This window comes from Lepisosteus oculatus, chromosome 3 (genome assembly GCF_040954835.1).
Source record: "Lepisosteus oculatus isolate fLepOcu1 chromosome 3, fLepOcu1.hap2, whole genome shotgun sequence".
In the NCBI taxonomy this organism is placed as follows: domain Eukaryota; kingdom Metazoa; phylum Chordata; class Actinopteri; order Semionotiformes; family Lepisosteidae; genus Lepisosteus; species Lepisosteus oculatus.
The window spans coordinates 65,286,715-65,307,599 of record NC_090698.1 but is presented as its reverse complement, the minus strand read 5'-3'; positions in this window follow the sequence as shown (position 1 = coordinate 65,307,599).

Here is a 20,885-nt window from a genome sequence, read left to right as displayed (position 1 = left end):
CCACGGGGAGCCAGAAAAATGAGCTTAAGGCAGTGCACATGCAGACACAAACACACACACTCACACCAGGGCCAATTTTCCCAGAAGCCAGTTAACTTAACAGTACAGTATGCCTTTGGACTGTGAGAGGAAACCCACCCAAACACAGGGAAAACACAAAATCCACACAGATGGGACCCCAGGAACTGAACCCAGGACCTCAGCACTATGAGGCAATCAGGCTAGCCACTGTGCCAATCTAGTGATGACCCATATACATGTAAGTTAAAGTGTTTGTGCAAAATAATCGTTTGCGAGAAAATATAAAATGCATAAAATAGCTGTAGGGGAATTTGCATATTGTTATTGTTGTCAAGAATTGGAAGAGGAAGGTAATTTGACTTCTGAGCTATTATTTTTCTTTTTAACAGTACCTGCTGGCTGCATTTTTAATAGTAAATTATCCTGGGGAACACGCAATTAAACTATAGTACAATAAGGTTCATCAATGAACCAAGATGACTGTCTCACTACTGTACTGGTGTACTCTAATTGATTTGATTGTTCCGTATTCATGGTTCTAGATGGCAAAATTATCAAATTACAACATTGTAGCTACTGTTCAAAATCTCTTTAGCGATATCCTATTGCGCAACTGAGTACCAGTTAACACTTTGTTGCAGGTACTGTATATGCAAATTGACACATGACAGTAAACCTGCAACTGTGTCAACTGAAATTCATACTCTGCTTCTTCAGAACAAGGACTTGAAATCTTGCTAATGATATTTCCTCATTTGCTTCAGTTTTCCAAAAAATAGAAAGACCCTACTTCCCTGATCAAGAGTTTCAAATCAGGAAGTTAATGTAAAGTAAAGCACTCTCGTATACAGTAGGTATACTGTAGTCACATTAAGATTTTTTTTTTATTTGTCTGGTATCAGTGTACGTAGGGTATGTGATTGCAATTATATAACCATACAATAATATAGTGCATTGACCTAAAAAAAACTTTGACATTTGACATTTGACAATTAGAACATAAGTACAAATGAATCTGGTGTGAGTGATTATAAACAGTAACTCAAGATACCAACAATTCTTATTGTTGCTAACATTTACAGGTAACACTTATTCTATATAGGCCTAACTATCACATTGCTTTAATGTAGTATTTCATAAGGGGCATTTAGTCCTGAGTCATACTTTCTATATTAGTGACTACAAATACTGTATATTCCATAACAAACATAATGATACACAATTTATTTGGATAAGTCTAATCTCATTTATAGTACATAACATACAACTGACTCTTTAATGTAAAATATTGGGGTTTTAATGTTAGATAAATTTAATGTTTATGAAGTTGTCTTTTCATTTTGTAAGTAAAACTATGTGCAGTAGTATAGCTCACTTAGAGCGGGCAAACAGGTAATTCTCTTCAATAAAGAGAATTATTGGATTAATTACTTCCCATTAAATACAGGTTTCACAAGTTCAGAATATAATGTTAACTTTTCATAACAAATGAACCTTCTCCCTATTAAGAATGTGTCAGAAATATGTACTAAACTAAATCTGAAGAACATTTAATTTTTTCACCTAATTGTGCTTTGATAAACTCATGTAAACTCTATTTCCATTGTCCCGCAGAGTTAGCTGATGGTTGTTTATCACCTTTGTGAACTGCAGTGATTTATAAGAGATTGAGTTCAATATCCAGGTGACCCCTGACTTAAATTACAAATACAGCTATTAGAAATGGTCCTATATGAAGCATTTCTTATTTTCATTTCCTTGTCTGAACTCAGTGATGTATTTTCACTGATTTTCAAAAATTTAAAGTAGAATGTGTTAAAACATGCTCACATTGTAAAAAGTTATTTTGATTGTTTAAACCTACTTCAAATTATGATAACGCTAAGTCACCAAATTGATCTATCTCGCTTGATAATATAAACCTCTGTCAAATATTTGTATCACAGCATACAATGTCACTTGAAAGGGAATCCTTTTCCTCCAAACTAATGATGAGACTTTTGTTCCAAGTCTGATTCTTGGAATCTTTTAAATATACATTGTCAAGGAGCATGCACCAGTTATGGACTTGAAGGTAAAAATCATAACATGCCTTGGTTTAGCCTCAATCTGTCTACTTACATTGAGCAAAAGACCCTACTTACACCCCTGGTTGAAAACATACAGTATGTTCTCTAACCTCTTAAACAATGCTCAGACATTTTGGAGATCCGTAAAAATTATGGGAAAAAAATCATTTAACAGTATCAATTTCACATGAAAATACTGTTGTAACATGTAATAAACAAATGGTTAATTAATTAACTCAGTGAACTTTTCATGAATGCCGAATATGTGTTTGACAGGTCAATATTTAACAATACTGCTAATTCTGATTCATTAATTCAGCTGAGTATCATATGGTCATGTGCTGTAACAGTGTGCCTGAATATGGATGTATTGCTACATGTTTAAGAGGGTGTCTATATTATTATATTGTCCCTTATATTGTACACAATAATATGTACACAAGTACAATATTTGTACTTGTCCAAGTACAAAAATTGTACTTGTGTAGCCATCTTTATAAATGTATCTGGGTGCTTAGATAAAATTTCTTTACGGATTAAAAAAAAATTGTGTATCTGATGTACACATCATGGTTTCATAATTATTTACTATGTAAAATCTGACACATTTGTATTTGTTCCACAACCTCATCCAGTTACTGAAGAAAATCTAACTTTTTAGGCCCTATTCTTTTCTCCATTATTATTAACAATATAGTTCAGGCAATATACGAGTCTCATATCTCTCTCTGTGCTGTAAACAGTATTTTATACTCAATAGAACCACTGTGCCATCAGTAATGACCCATTTGCAATTTAATCTTGACATGATCCAGCAGACTTTCTGTGACTTGTCTTTGCACAACAAGATCTAAAATTAAATGTATTCAAAAACAAATCCTGTTTGTACATTCTTCTAAATACAGTTCTAATGTCCGTACTTTCTAGATATTACATATCTACTATCTTCTAGTTATGAAGATAGTGTTCATGAATGACCTCTAAAGTGTTTCTTGGAATCTTAATGCCTTATTCGTTTCTACGATGAAATTTATCACTGTATCCCTTCTCACCCTCATTATAGTGATCTTATCTGTTGATTGATAGTCATTCTTTGCATACAGAATGAATGCTTCACAAGTGAGTAAGTTATGTTGCAAAACATAAACTGAGAAAACTCATCTGCATAATTAGTTGAATTTCCTTGGGCCAAATTAGAATTTAGGATGTAGTATCTTTATTATGTTCTGTGAGCAATTAATATTTTTGGGCAGTTTCATGCTGCTGCTAATGATTGGAATTTGCAGAGTAATTTGAAACCTTGGCATCCAAAGGTGATTTCAGTTGCAAGGTGAAAGCATTCTTGATTGATATATGCACTTGTTAACACTCTGTCCTGATATTTAAATTCTATTGATCGTTTCTATCTTTACTTTGTTTTTCTGTACTGCAATGGTGTAGATGTCGTGGTCATCATTTTCAATGAGAATGTGTTTACAATTCACCTTTCTGGTTAAATAAAGGATTAAATTAAAACAAATAACAACACAATAAACACAAAATCCTCATTATTGGTAAGTCAGTCTTAAATTATCCAACTTATCAATGATAGGCCTCATGCTTGAGGCAGAGTTTACAATTCCCTTGATTTACAGACCCATTTTGTAGCAGTTTTTGTTTGATATTATTTTTAGCTCATACTGTAGCAATGAATTGTGAGAAGTATAAACCAATTACACATAACATTTAAAGGAGTTTGCGTTTTCATAAAATTTAAAATGGTTCTAAATTAATTAACATGCAGTTATTTGGATAATAACAGGTGAAATGTAAAAAGAAAGAGATAGCTGAAGAAACTGAATGGATATCTTGAATATACCCACACGATTACATTCTGTTTACATATTCTGTATCATGGTTAGGAAAGAGAGACTGACACAAGACAAAAAGAAATTCAACCAACACCATCCCACAATTTCCATCCCTAAAGAAAACTTTCTTTATCTGTTCAAAGACACATGATCGACCACATACTCCATGCTGAGGTTTGACTCCATAATGTAAAACCGTCGTCTTTTAGACAACAGTTTTAAACACCTTATTCCCAGAAAGCTACAAGTAAAAGCTACAAGTATGCAGAAACAATTTGTCAATACGATTTCTTCTTATTAAGAAATAACAGCAGGTAATAAAAAAAGAAAACGGCTTTAAAATTGTTTGTTCAACAACTGAAAGATATGGTTTTCAGGTTAGCCTGCATCAGTCTACTGAGAACTTTGGGTCTTCGGAAGTGAAGTGTATTGTACAATGTTGTGGGTAACTCATCCATAACTTTGAGTTATGCATAAAATGATTATTACCTTCCAAGTCCTTGGGGCTTCTACAGTCAGCACCTAGGCTCCATTAATTTGACAGTTTTGAAATCAATAGCTTGTTCTTTCATTCCAGAACTACTGTTCTATTCACTGAGAAAATAACATTTTTAAGCATGTTTTCAACAGGGCGACTGGCAGGAAAGTCCGTTTCTCTTGAGTTCTACAAATATTGTTCACAACTAGATATAGTATATTATGACGTAGTTGCTTTTTATTAGATCTTTTTTTATTTATTTATTTAGATCCACTGAGATTGCATAGCCAATTTGCAAGGACGTCCAACCCTGGAAAAGCAGAAAACGCCATGCTAAGAGATGAGTTCTTGTATGATCTGGGGAATTAATCCAAACAAGGACTGCATTAACTAAGAATTGATCAATGCCCCAGCATTACATTTCTCAAAGGAAAGTGCTACATGGTGTGGACACATAAAATCTATACGTCTACAGTGAATACCAGCTAAATCATGTATGTATGCACAGAGCCTGCAAGCAAGGAAGTGTGTATAGTATATTGAACGTCAGACCCCTGAACAGATCTGAAAGTCCATACTCTGAGTTATTATGGATATGTATGAATCTAGTGCTCTAGTGTTTTATGTGTATATAGTGTGGCTGAGTTTGTGCTACTCAGGATTGATCTTTCTTTGACTGGGGTGAGAATGTAATTAATGCCACTTAGTTGGTAATTTTGGTATTGCAGCAGTAATGAACAGAACCCATCTTAAAAACAACATGTGATCTATGTCTAGGATAAAAACATAACCAAACCACAGTCATTTCACTGTACATCCAATCCTTTTAAGTTCAATTCCCAGTGATATTTCCAGCAATGATGCCTGGATCATCTGTTTGATTTTCATTCATAAGATTAATTTTGCTAAGATTTCCTTCCAAATTCTATATCTGTTTTCACATTCCCTAGCCAACCTCCTATGTTCTACATTCCCTTATTGAACAGCATTCCCTTATAAAGCAGGGGATATAGTATTTTGTATTATGTAGAAAAGAAGGAAAACAGAAGCAAAGGTTGTGGACTCTGAAAACACCAAGAAACAGAGAGAAACCGTGAGCCTTTTCACGATTGAGTGCTGTCAAAGAATAGCTCACATGATGGAATTTTACATACTGTAGCACGTCTGTAACCTGTCTGTGAATACTCAGCATGCAAAATACATTGGTCCTGAATGCAGATAATCTGCTAATGTAAAGATTCATTTTTGGGACCCAATGCCATGCACCACTGACATACAGCACCAGCCTAGATGACATCAGGCAGCCTTTATGCACTGGAGCCCTGATAAAGTGCTTCACAAATCAGTACAATAAGTGGTAGGATAAACAACATAGCTAACATTAAAATGCATAGAAAATATAAGAAATTGCTTATTTGCAATCTATTAATACAGTTGACTAAATTGTATTAATAATTTGAAAGGGTGTTTTTTGTCAGATCAGATCCAGGACATTAACATGGCCTGCCTGGGGCTTGAAACACACTTCTTTCAATAAGCGTTGTCTTTTATTTAGTGGTAGAGGGAAGAGATGTAAGCAGAATCTTGAAACATTATTCTTCAATTTAAAATAAAGCAATGAGCATTATTTCAAATTTAAAGTCATTGTAACAGTTCTGCTCAGCTCTCAGACAAACTTAAGACTCATGTTTATTTTTTGGAACATGAGTGATATTTGTAGTGAATCATTATATAACTTTCACTATGATTAAGGCTATTAAAATAAACACTTATGAGTCAGGGTTCACAACACTAATCGGTTTGAATTGCTTATGGATTTAATAATTTAACAGCACAACACATGTATTTTTCCCTTTGTTATTGATGATCCTTATGATGAATATTTAAGCACGACAGTTCAAAGTAGTGCAAAATCCCTTCTCCAGCGAAGAAGGTACAGCAGCTGAATGTCATCAGTGGTTTTATTTTTGCTAAAAGAGTTCATTTTCTCGTCTTTTTTTAGCGATCCTCAAGTTAATTTAAAACTTTTCAGACGGATTACTGATAGACCACTTGTAGAAGAGTAATTTTGTATATTTAGGATAATATTAAATGGTTTTGTATAAAATATATTAATATATATATACAGTAGCTTGAATTGCTGGATTTCATACAATTTCATTGCTTTAAGTGTTTCTAATTAACCTCTGGAAAAAGCTGTTAACCTGGTCTCATATGCAATGGTCTTTGCACTGCAAAGTGACTGAGCCATGCTTATTTTTGTTGATAAACGCAGGGAATGTGGTATCTTGGTGCATAAAACATTTAACTAACTCATTACTTTGTCCCTTTTCAAAAATCCCTCAATCATGGTGTAACCTATTTTAATGGACTGATTATCTCTAAATTGCTGTGTTATCTGTCATTCCATTCCAGTATTTTAAATAAAAAAGGAGATGAATGAAGATACTTCAAGTTTCGTGCTTCATTGCAGAAGATACAAAATGCATGAACTGTGTATGCTGTATATGAGAGGTATCCAAAACAATAAGACAAAGCAGCCTGGAGTTTCCTGAGGTCACAATGTTAATTATTATATGTTCTAGTCAGGATACTGCACTTTTTAACCCAAGTATAATAATTGATGTGCCTCTGTGTAATCATAACTCATTATTTACCAAAGGAAGTGTAGAAATTAGGCAACACATCATTGTTTTAAAAAGCATATTAAGCCCTGTAAATCCTTAAAGGTGAAAGTAATTAATGTAACTCAAACTATGGATGATACCATTGTACAGTGCCTTGCGAAAGTATTCGGCCCCCTAGAACTTTTCAACCTTTTGCCACATTTCAGGCTTCAAACATAAAGATATAAATTTTTTATTTTATGTGAAGAATCACCAACAAGTGGGACACAATTGTGAAGTGGAACGAAATCTATTGGATTTTTGAAACTTTTTTAACTAATAAAAAAATGAAAAGTGGGGCGTGCAAAATTATTCGGCCCCCTTGCATTAATACTTTGTAGAGCCACCTTTTGCTGCGATTACAGCTGCAAGTCGCTTGGGGTATGTCTCTATCAGTTTTGCACATCGAGAGACTGAAATTCTTGCCCATTCTTCCTTGCAAAACAGCTCGAGCTCAGTGAGGTTGGATGGAGAGCGTTTGTGAACAGCAGTTTTCAGCTCTTTCCACAGATTCTCGATTGGATTCAGGTCTGGACTTTGACTTGGCCATTCAAACACCTGGATACGTTTATTTGTGAACCATTCCTTTGTAGATTTTGCTGTATGTTTGGGATCATTGTCTTGTTGGAAGATAAATCTCCGTCCCAGTTTCAGGTCTTTTGCAGACTCCAACAGGTTTTCATCCAGAATGGTCCTGTATTTGGCTGCATCCATCTTCCCCTCAATTTGAACCATCTTCCCTGTCCCTGCTGAAGAAAAGCAGGCCCAAACCATGATGCTGCCACCACCATGTTTGACAGTGGGGATGGTGTGTTGAGGGTGATGAGCTGTGTTGCTTTTACGCCAAACATATCGTTTTGCATTGTGGCCAAAAAGTTCGATTTTGGTTTCATCTGACCAGCGCACCTTCTTCCACATGTTTGGGGTGTCTCCCAGGTGGCTTGTGGCAAACTTTAGACGAGACTTTTTATGGATATCTTTGAGAAATGGCTTTCTTCTTGCCACTCTTCCATAAAGGCCAGATTTGTGCAGTGTAAGACTGATTGTTGTCCTATGGACAGACTCTCCCACCTCAGCTGTAGTTCTCTGCAGTTCATCCAGAGTGATCATGGGCCTCTTGGCTGCATCTCTGATCAGTCTTCTCCTTGTCTGAGCTGAAAGTTTAGAGGGACGGCCAGGTCTTGGTAGATTTGCAGTGGTCTGATACTCCTTCCATTTCAAGATGATCGCTTGCACAGTGCTCCTTGGGATGTTTGAAGCTTGGGAAATCTTTTTGTATCCAAATCCGGCTTTAAACTTCTCCACAACAGTATTACGGACCTGCCTGGTGTGTTCCTTGGTCTTCATGATGCTCTCTGCGCTTTCAACAGAACCTTGAGACTATCACAGAGCAGGTGCATTTATACAGAGACTTGATTACACACAGGTGGATTCTATTTATCACCATCAGTCATTTAGGACAACATTGGGTCATTCAGAGATCCTCGCTGAACTTCTGGAGTGAGTTTGCTGCACTGAAAGTAAAGGGGCCGAATAATTTTGCACGCCCCACTTTTCATTTTTTTATTAGTTAAAAAAGTTTCAAAAATCCAATAGATTTCGTTCCACTTCACAATTGTGTCCCACTTGTTGGTGATTCTTCACATAAAATAAAAAATTTATATCTTTATGTTTGAAGCCTGAAATGTGGCAAAAGGTTGAAAAGTTCAAGGGGGCCGAATACTTTCGCAAGGCACTGTATGTGAATGTATCAGTAAATGTTTCTGCAGTTACTGCAACTAGTGAAGAACAGTACTGTAATACTGGCTGAGGTAGACAAAATTTCCTATCTCCCCATTGTGATTTAACTTTGTCTCTACACAGTGCACAGAAGACTCTACATTTGATTTCTTTGTGAAAAAACATCAAACAATGTCCTCGCATTTCTGCACATAACTGTAGAACTTAACTGTTCTAACCAGCTTGAACTGTCTTGTCTCTAGACTGTTATTTCTTTTTTCGAAGGCTTGATTTGTGGAGTTACAATTTCACAAGAATGCTGACGACTGAAGTGTACATTTTAATAAAGCAATTAGCACAGCATCACATTGCTAGCATAGGACAGTGGTCCATATCGGTCCTCCTTCCCTGCAACCACTGCACACTGTTCACCACCAGAGGGTGGGATGAGCATTTAGTTGTATTTCATTAGACCAAATAAGCAAATGCTGAGAGGAGATAAGAATATCTATTTATGTATTGCAGCACATAAATAGATACTGTATTCTGTTTAGGGTTATTCTGTTTAGTACATAAATAGAATTACTGTTCTCAGTTTTATCTCTTAGCTGGCATTATAGAAACAACTTTGTATTTGTAGTCTGTAGGCTACTGCTTCACAACAGAAAGCACATTCAACAATTACTTTGCTCTTCTGCTGATGACAGCCCAAATGATGTTGAGAGTCTCGGGGTGTTAGACTAAAGCCATGAAACATAAAATCTGGTTCTGATTCAGTCGCATTTATTCTATGTTAATCATATAAAGTCATACTGTATAAAGTACATTGCAACCTAGAAAATCGCAGTTTTAGTGCATTTTTGCATGTCTGTGCAAGGTATCCATAGACTTTGAGTGAAAAGATCTTTACTTTTCCAAAAGTGTAAATTTGCTAAGCTGTTCAATTCTGTTATTTGACCTAATTTTATAAGCAGTACCTTGTTTATAAATGAATATATAAAAGAATATACAGGTTACAGAATATACCATTTTATGATTTTCTTTATATTGTAAGTAATATAATTAAATAAATACTAACATTGTAAATTGCATACTTTCATATATCCATTCATCCATTTTCTAACTGCTTTATCCAGTACAGGGTGGCAGAGCCTATCCCAGGAAGCAACAGCCATAAGGTGGGATTCACCCTGGACAAGATGGCAGTATAGCAGGGTCTTTCATGTACTGTATGTTATTTAAATTTTTATTGTGAGTGTGAGGACTTTTTTTTAGTTGTACTTTTTTTTAGATATCTGGTGGTGTTGTGGCCAAAAAAAGGAGGTGGGTGTTCACGAATTAAGTACATTTTTATTTAGATGGGTTTATTGACATCAGTAAAGCATACTGTACTGTATATCATGCTACTTTTTCCTTTCCATCATCACTTCCTCTGTGTGCAACACAACTCCTTAAGTGACTTCTAGTGGCACAGTAATGTACAACATAACATACACACCTGGAAATCTTACACATTGAAACAATAATATGGAATTTTTAGTTACAACATGTACCCTTTACATTAATTAATTTGAGCTGTTCTACCTTAGTACTGTAAGTTAACTATGAATTGACATTTTATTACATTACGAAGTCTTTGGCCTGTACTAGTGATATATTTTGACTCATGCAAAATGACCCAGATGACTGACTGATGTGATGCTTGCTTTCATTCTAGGCTAACATTACAAGTCTAACAGTCTGTGCTTAGTTCTCACAATTCCCGGATGGGTGTCACACATGTGCCGTATGAACATGGCTTGCAGCTTATTTGAAAAGACTAGACGGTAGGAGCCACGGATTTCCAAAAGAGGAAGCGTTGCCCTTGGAAGTAAGGCAAAAGAGTCTGGATGTGGCCGTCACAGGGAAGGTAAGTTGTGAATTTGTGCCTGCCTTAGAGAGGCAACACAAGGGTCCTTGAACTCTTTGAGTACGACTGCAGGCAGAAGAATGTCAGTGAGTGAAATGACGTCCATGTAATCAAATTGTTCATTCAAAACAGGTAATGGAAAATGAAACATTCAGCTGTTACATATTGTGAGCCAGGTTTGTGCTTTATGATAGGAATTGAGACGATTACCAGGCAACGTGCGTCTGTTCTGCTGATGTGTTTTTTAGAGAGTAGTTAATTAATACACTGCAGTCTCAGTGCAAAATTAACCTTTGCTTGTAGAGATACATCCTTTACTTCTCAGCAATCTATATGCATACCAGGGCTTCATTTTCCAGTGTCGCTTACTTTTGTTCAGTTTCAGTCATGGCTCTAGAAAGGAATGCAACCATTCTATGTTGTCAGGGTATTGGAGAGCAAGATTAGCTCCTAAGCTTAAGATGGCCATTTGATAACAAGTACAAATTTGATAGTGAAGGCCAAGAAATCAGCCATTGTGTCAATTTTCACCCCTCTAATGGCTATTGGGATTCTGTGTGTTCAATCGTTCAGTAGCATATGTGACATGACTATTGAGAATTTGCAGGTGTAAAGTGGCAAACAAGTCTTTGCCCACTTTTGGGGTACCAGTCATTGGAAAGTATAAATCTGTGAAAGCATAGTAAATGTTAAAGCTAACATTTGCATGAACTGTAGGAATTCCAAAATTAGTTATTTTTAAAAATACCATTTGTGAGTGTTGGCTCAGTGAGAGGTACAGTCCCAAATTTTTTCAAGTAGATTGAGCTTGGCAGAAACAGCAGAGATAGTGTCAAGCATCAGATCAAAGAGCTGTTGCCATCCTCCTGAAACAGCAGCAATTTGCATGCTATACTGTACATGATTGTATCAGCCACACAATGGCAAGTATCATCCACTCTCAGCATGATAACATCAGGCACATACACATCACAAACTTATTTCAGTTGAGCACTGCGGCAAACTTTTTCAAACCATCCTTAGGTAAATATACTGTACAATGTCTGTATACCGTGCAGTATGAAGCGGAGGTCTAAACCTGTAGCAGGTATCTAAGCTATATAAAATAAAATTCTGTTTAGGTTTCTAAAACAACAAAAGATCTGGTTTAATCTCAGATTACTTTTTAGGCATTAAGAGTATGGTTCTTTCATTAACATTAAATAAACACCCTCTGCTAATGTTTTTACTCTAAATCTTTCCTCAAAAGGTGTTTTTGCTTTTTGTTTTCAATTCTTAATGTTTCATATTTAAGTTTTGCTGCAAACACAGTCAGCACTTACAGAATTCCATCATTACATGTTAGATATTTCTACAATTATTACTGAAAATCAAATTCTGGATTCTGAATATCAAGGAACAGTTTGATCTGAGTAGATGTTTAAGGTTGGAAAGGTAAATGATTGGTTACATAGTTCCATTATGTATATTGTACATGTTGCCACCTTTGGTACTACTGCTACTCTTTCTATAATTGCACTGATAACAGGATTACAGTAAAACTGTGTATTTAAACATATCTAAAATATTCCCAGACTTTGCAAAATTAAATTTGAATTTTCCCCTCTCCTTTGAAATGTCAGAGGCAGATAAATTGTATGGTTGTAAAAGGTTGTATGTTGTAATGCATTACAAACATCTTTAATAATGCACATCAGATGTTTCAATGTAGAGTTCTACTGCTCCAAAGGGAAGTGGTTTTCCCTGTTTAATGCATCTATGTGGCATTTAAACAATATCTGGGTCCTCCAGGAGTCAACAGGAATCTTTTATTCATAACAACGCGTATAGATCAGTTATTACTGGATGTGGGTTCTTGGGTTCCTCCCGTGTTCTGTGGGAAAGACTTTGTAATGTCACAGAGCAAAAGAACCACAGGGGGACAATTGTTGATGAAATGCACAAACAAAGCAGTCTATCATTTCTATGCATTCAGTCCTGCCAATATCCAATATTTCACTTCTTCAGCCAAAAGCATACAGTGATCCATTTCACTGTCCCCAGAGGTAACCGAGAGGGCAAATTCAATTTCAAGGGAAAAGAAGCCATCCCCCATCAATAACAATTTAAAATAACATGATACCACATTCTTGCATCCTGGTAAAGTAAGATAAGCAGTTCTTCATATTAGCCTGTCTAGTTCATAAGCAGAAATAAATGTGGGTTCTGATCTGGGTACTACAAGCTTAGCAACAGACATGATGGGTGTTTTATTAAGAATTGTAAATATTCAGTGGAGTTTTGTGAACCCAGGAGAGATCTGTCAGTATCAACGATCCTTTCTGCGCTGACATCCTGGCAGGTTTATTTTCATCAGCTTCTGAAAAACAGGAAATGAAGAGCTTATCCTAAGGAAAGTTAGAGGTTTCTAAATGTTGAAATCAAATGGAATATTTATGCAGGTATACAGTATCTCCCCCTTTTATCTTTTCAATTGTAGATTACTGCAATGCTTCGGTAGCTGGATCATTCAAGAACTTACTTCAGCAACTTCAGTTTGTCTCCTTCGAAACTGTTACAGGAGCCGGCCCTGACTCCCGTGAAGTGTGTATTTAGGACCCTATGCAGATGGTATAATGTAGAAGTGACTGGAGAGGGGCTACAGGGAAAACATGGTGCGGAATAGAAGGGATGGTGAACAGGGGGCGGTGCCGACAGTGATCAGGTGCAAGGGGGGAGCGCAGGCAAACAAGTCCAAAACAGTCCAAGGGGGAAATCCAGGCCATTCCAAAATCCAAAACCGGGTGATGCATCCAAGACGAGACAAGAGTAAAAACAAGAACAGGATCTGGGATTAGGAAGTTAAAAATGGAATGACGAGGCCAGGCTCTCCGAGCCCTGGACTCAGCTAGGTCAGGACGCCGATCGGAAGACTATGCCTTCAAGCCGCGGATGTAGGGCGACTTGATGCTAGATGGGCCTCTGGGCGTCTGTCTTCCAAAACAGAGCCCTGAGCTTCCGGAGTTTAAATAATAGATGGAACCAGAGGCAGGTGATCGTGATAATGAAACTAAACTACAAAAGGGGTGGATCGCCCTCTAGAGGAGGGATGATGATCGTGACAGAAACTTCAAGAGTTATTATCCCTACACATCCTAGCTCTCTCACTCACTTACTTTGTTCCACTGGTTCTGAGTTCATTATTATCCCCAGATATTCACATTATACATTAGGGAACTGTGCCTCTTCAGCGGTATCCCCTCTTCTTGACCATATTAAAAACACACCCTCGGTTGAAGTTTTTACTCTAAATCTCTCCTCAAACTTGTTTGTTTTTTCAATGGTCTTCAGTTCTTAACATATTTCTTTAATTTGACATTTATACAAGTTTTTCCCTTTAATTATTTTGTCATCTGTTAAATTTTCTTATTTTTAATATCTATAATTTATATAAAGTGTCTTGAGAATGCTCTGGATTTAAATGTGCGGTATAAGCATAACATGTGATTGATTCTCAGTTGTTTTATTCTCGATGTTATTTGATCTAAGGATTCAAAAGGTACTTTAGTAGCATTTATTGAAATAATTGGAAATTATCCAGAAAGTACCTTTTTTGAGGTAATCTAGAACCAGTCCTGGAAACATACTGTAGAGCATAATTATAATTGAAAATTAGAAAACAAAAAAAAGTTTAACTTTAAAACTGCTTAACTATTTCTAAACTACGCTAAACTGTCTCCATGTTTAAAATGGAAATAAAACTTTGTCATTACTTACAGATTTTATGTGACTCTGTTGTTTGATCATTTATTTGTAATCCCATGTGAATCATCTACACATGCAACCTATTTTTTTAAAAAATGCTGCCGGTTATGTAATTATGTTATAACAAGCTACTTGTGCAAAGTCTTTATAAAACTTTCATGTGTTAGGTGTTGAAGTAAAATCAATTCCAAGAGTTTCATTACCATTCAAGTGAGCTGCACAATAAATCAAGACCTTTCAGACATTGTTTAAAAAACAGGTAGGAGAAAGAGCCAGGGAATAAGCTTTGAAAAAAACCCTTTGTGGATCACTGCAAAATGAGAATAACTATTAGATGCATGACTATCCCTGTCACCTCCCCTAGAGAATCCATCTACAGTAAATCTAGACTGCATGAACTCTACACTGGTTGTTAAATGTAAAGCAAAAATCTGCTAGTAAAAAAGGAGACGGGGAGGAACCTGAATATAGTAATGTAGATGGACTCCAGTAGTGCAAAAATATCTCTCTTCTTTCGGTCATATAGTTAATTAAGTGACTAATGGCAATGAATGACCCTGAGCCAGAAATTTGCAATGCATTATACCATTTATTTTACTTTGATAAAGAATGTATTCTTCAGTTTGTTGTCCAGGCAGTGGTTAATATTTATGTTGCTATTTTAGATTTGTTCTCATGTTTTTCTTTTTCACGAAGGTACTGTACATTATTCGCTGACCATCATTCCAGCTCCCCTCACAAGTGAGAATGACATTTTCTGCATAGATCCCTAAGGAAATCCTTCAGTCATTTACAAATGCCAGGGAAAAAAAGGGGGGAAAAACAAGCAGCTGTTGATCCTTTTTTGGCTTCAGTTTCCCAAATGGGTGGCTTTTCATATCTTCACGCGTTCTAATGAACAGCATTCACCTTTCAATCTTGTGGACATTAGGGAAATGACTGTAAAAAGAGAAAGAAGGTATTTGCCCTAAAATATTGGATTATTATCTAGTCCATATATAGCATAACTCCTTTCAAGTTGTTCTTTGGTTTATCTTATTGAAAGAAATAACAGATGAAAAGTCACCAAAACTCATGGAACTATATATAAGTTCATACACAAAGATGGGAAATTAGTAAAGGACAATTAATAATGCTGTTTAGTTACTCTAACAGATGCTTTGCCAGAAAAGCATACATTTTAAACTTCATATTTTTCATATGTTTTGTGTTGGACCACAGTAATTATTCTCCCAGGACTTCTGAAGCTGGTAATAAACAAATAGTGTGCATTTAATTTTTCATTGACAGATACCCTCTCAACAAAACTGAATCATCACCACTATTTATTACATATTACAATTATTTTCAGTAGCTCAGCTAAATACAGAATTCAGATCAATAAGTTAGTTGAAGATGCAAGCCTATTCATCTAATAATTAAACAGAGTAAGGCATGGGAACATAAACTGTACATTTTCAGCCTTTTAATTTTAGTCAGTTTTTTGGGTGTCTCAATAAGGTGAAAAACAATCTAATAGTCATCTTGTCGAGTATAGGCAAACTGCTTCTTAAAACTGATTAATTTGCTTAATTGCTTGTGCTGGAGAAAACAATTTAAAAAAAGTTTCCCTATATGGAAACCTTATGTTTTTGCATTAACGTTTTATTTTCTAATATTCCTACCGTCAGACTTTCCAATGTAACTGAACCAAGGCAAGGCAGCTATACAAACCTATTGAGGAAACAATGTTGATAGGTCCGCATGTTTGAAAACAGGTAAATTAAATTGTAAGACACGTGGCTCTTAGCAGTTAAAATGTTGATTAAAAAAATATCAGTTGTGTTTTGAAGAATGGAAACGGCAGTTTCTTTCGTTGTCCTCCTTGTCTAATTTTATTAATAATAAAACATATTATTATTATAATTCTTATATTTACGGCTATTATTATATTTATGCTGATAAAACTTTGGAGATGCAGGTAAAAGCCTGATTCTTCACCCCTATGTATTAACCGATTAAAGAATATGAACGTATTTGATTCTCCTGAACTGGCTGAAGTGGCCGCTCAGAGCAGTCAAGTGAGCAACAATGCAATGCAGTGTTCTCACCGATAGGTGTGGATTTAAATGCCCAAACATTCACTATTCAGCAAATGGACGCGAATGAATAAGCAAACAAAAAGTGGTATTTTTAAGTTAAAGATGTAATTTCCATTTCTGTTATTTTATTTATGTATTCACACTTAACAGCTGCTATATATCCTGTTTTCAACACATGGTTGATTCTGCATTTATTCTGAACTAAGATTTCATTTTGTTACCTTTAATATACTGTATGCTGCGAAATTCTGCTGTTACACAGGACAAAACTACAGCAGACTTGCATTTTACTGAAAACGTTTTTATGCAAATTCATGTTTAAGCAGTCGCTGATGGAAAAAAATACAAATACCGTAAATGAAAATACAAACAATGAGGTAAATTTCACAAATTCAAATATGGTGAGGCACGCACCTGAGCTACACTTTAGGATATAGTTACAGAGCCTAGAGAGAGCCAGTGCTTTCATTGTCGGGCGTCATCACCCTCAATATGGCTAGTAAACTAAAAACAATTACTGTACGAATCGGAAAGGCAAGTGTTATGTTGCACACAGCGTCCGTTTGGGTTTTCGACGCTGTATGAACTTATGGTTTGGGAGTTACCGCTTTACGGCACTCAGGTGCCTTGGCGGGTTATTGCAGATCTGTGCGAGTTTTTTTTAAGTGAGTAAGGAGTTAAGCGCAATGAAGAGCAAATGTCTGCGAAGCCTGTCCGCCTCAGTTCCTGGCTTTCCGCAAGTCAGGCAAGTAAAAAATAAGTTGCATTACTGTCTTCATAATACTTTTAACATGATACAGTACATAGACATACAGCTACACTTACGGGTGGTTTTACTTGTTTAAGGAAGAGGAATGGGACGGTCTATGGGGGTGTTATACGCGATTGTGAGTGTCAGGAACTTAACTACCGCGTAAAACACGAGTCTGCTGTATTTCTATCATAGAGGAATCTCATTTGAAACCAGGATATGCATTAGTTTCCATTAAGTGTTAAGTGGCAGTCTCCTCCATAGAGAACAAACAGCGAGCGCCCTGATTGTATTGTAGAGGAAGTTTCCAGTTTCTATATTCAGGGAGTCGAGGAATGATGCACTGTCGGGACTAGAATATATGGAAACTAGCATTTCAGTAAAAAAAAATGCTTTTGTCTACCCTTTCCTAAACCCCCTGCTCTAAATTGCTACATGACCTCAGGTGTAGATACAGTATGAATGCTTCGATGAATTATAAAGTTGACAGATATAGTTGAAGGAGACATATGCCCAGTCTCCACCATCTACAGCCCTGAGAATATTGTATGTCCAATCTGGGTTTGGTAGATATATGTATTTACTGTCTCAGCCAATTTATTTTCTTCTGATTGACATAAATCAAACTCCAAAACTGACTACAGTATTCCCTTGCAAGCTTTACCAACCATATAACCAGCTAAATGTATCCTTAGTTTCCTGGATACCATTTGATTAAATTCACCAACTTGGTGTAACCATGACCTATCTGCCAAAATGGAACTGTTTTGGAAGTTTATGCCTGACAGAACGTTCACCTTAAAGTCTCTTTTATTGAAAAAAAAAACTATCATGACTCCAGTGGTCATAAGAGTATACGTCATTTAATTAATATTACAAAAAATTCATATGCCAAGTCATTAGCTATAGTATTAATAGACAAGTGTTCTTTTGCTTAACTTAGTTGACTGACACTTTTATTTGCAATGCAACGTACTGTATATGAACATCCATTTATTCAGGTCAGTATTTTACTTGAACAATTCAGGTTGACGTACTTTGACCATGGGTTCAACTGCAGGCTATCACCCAGGAATTCAACCCACAACCTTCTGCGTAGAAGTTTTGAATACTAACAGTTGCTCACATTGTTCTCCTCAGCTACATGTCTCTAAGAGGGATTGTCATGGATATCTTCTCAGACTTCTTATGGTTTGCCTCGTCTTTGGAACCACTAGATAAAAGTACTAAGTACTGTTTCTTCCTTGTTTCTGTCAGCAATACTCAATACTGCACATCACTATTTGGTGACAGTCTATTGTAATACTGTATGTAGACATCATATGTCTCCGGATCCCTGTGTCTCATCTTTTACCTGTTTAATTTTGATGCTGTATGAGAGTGTAAACCTAATTAGTCCAAGCCAGTGTTACTGCTTTTATTTTCCGATGCATAAAACTGGCCTACATTTGATTGTGCTGCTGGTTACACACTTTAGATATGTAAATATTGAGATTTATTCATCACTATACATTTTCAAAGTTAGCATTTTTGTAAACTTTTAAGCATGTAGACATAGACTTTAATAAAAGACACATTTTCACCAACTCTCTTCAAGCGTGTAGCTCCAGAATAAAATGATTGTGCTCCCTTGTTTGATTTTTTTTCATTTGAATGATTTTTTTCTTTTTTGAGGGTATTGGGATAGACTGCTTACTTGAATTTACAAATTGAAATGGAAAAGGAAGTGATCACATATTACATCTACTACTGGATGTGAATGTCAGGAGTAGGCAACCTACAGCAGCTGCTAAGGGTAGTTTGGTGAAGATAGAGCACATACTGTACATTAACAAGGACAACCAATGAAGGATACACAGTCCATATTTCTGTCTGTGCCCCAAGTTTCTTTTCAGCTCAGATCCCCTCTTTTTGGTTAGAAGAATTAACCACATCCCATTTTTCCTCAGAACAAACTAGTATCCGTTAGCCATTCTTTGTGTTTTTCTAATCATTTATCCTTTTGGATCATAAGATGTCCTACACTGACAGACTAAATAGTAAATCTTTTTAGTCTTTTTTCACTGATATGATTATTTAAAATCCTCAAAATACTGACAGTAATACCAATTACCATATGAACACATTTTCTTCAGAATCAAAAGTGAAACATGAAACAGAGGATACATCTGAAAACTGCATTTAGGAAAGTATGTTTTAAATTTAAATAGTTTGCAGTTTTTGTTTTAAAAACAAAAATGCCTTTTTATATTAATATTTGTTGAAGTCTGGAACAAGCTGTTGTACTTGAACCTAAGTTAGATGGGGCCAAATAGCCTCAGCTCACTTGCCAACATTCTTATCTGTAACCACATCACTGGTCTAAATCTCTTACTTACTTACTGAATTCCCATCTTTAAAATTTCTTTATTTGTCTGCTACTTAAATGAAACTAAACAAAGTAAAAGTTAAATATCAATGTTATATTTCCTCTTAAATTCTGCCTCTATGGCATTGTCTTTCAGCCCACAAGGTGCATTTTATTTTAATTGAAATAAAGTTGTAATTGTCCCAGCATCATTGCCAAAAATGAATTTCAAGTGCTTTGTTGGAAGGAAATCATACTTATGACAGTAATATGCTTTGTTTTCTTCAATAATATAGTACTCGTAATACTTTAATGTAATTCTGAAAGGTAAAGAGAAAATCTAAGCCAAGGAACATGAGTATTACAAAACTTTAAAGGGTCATCTGCACCAGTTTCCCCCTAACTCTGTATTTAATAATGCTCAACGAGCTGAAAGATCCTTGATAGCAAAATTGGTAATATCATTCTTCAAAATGAGCTTACATTGTAATAACCGACCTTATCATATTCAGGGGTCAAAACCCCGCAAAGCTATTTGCTTTGGTACCTAAATTCCTCTGGAAAGCAAAGAATTTCAGTATTTGCATGCAAATGAGCAAGGCAGTCCTGTTAATGTGGGTTTCATCCATGCATGAGGCAGCTGGAGAGCGGAGCTTTTCTTGTTGTATTCTGAGTAAGGTATGAAATTCACCCTAACATTAAATTACTGCAGTTGACGACTATGGAATTGAAAACAAGTGAAACGAACAAATGGATTATTTAAAAAAACAACAGCAAAACCTGTATTGTTCAACATTTAAATGGTTGCTTTGGACTGGTACAATAAGCACATATTTAGTTTTTTTGTTTGATATTTTTTGTGTTGAAGTTGTAAGGAAATCTCAAAGGTTGTACCATCTTTGTAATTTCTGCACTATCACTGTCCAGAGAAGAAGACCACTCTAGATGAACAGCATCTGGAGCTTATACAGTGCCTTGCGAAAGTATTCGGCCCCCTTGAACTTTTCAACCTTTTGCCACATTTCAGGCTTCAAACATAAAGATATAAATTTTTTATTTTATGTGAAGAATCACCAACAAGTGGGACACAATTGTGAAGTGGAACAAAATCTATTGGATTTTTGAAACTTTTTTAACTAATAAAAAAATGAAAAGTGGGGCGTGCAAGGTTGAAAAGTTCAAGGGGGCCGAATACTTTCGCAAGGCACTGTATACAGAGGAGTGCAGGCATATTTCACTTATATATTAAC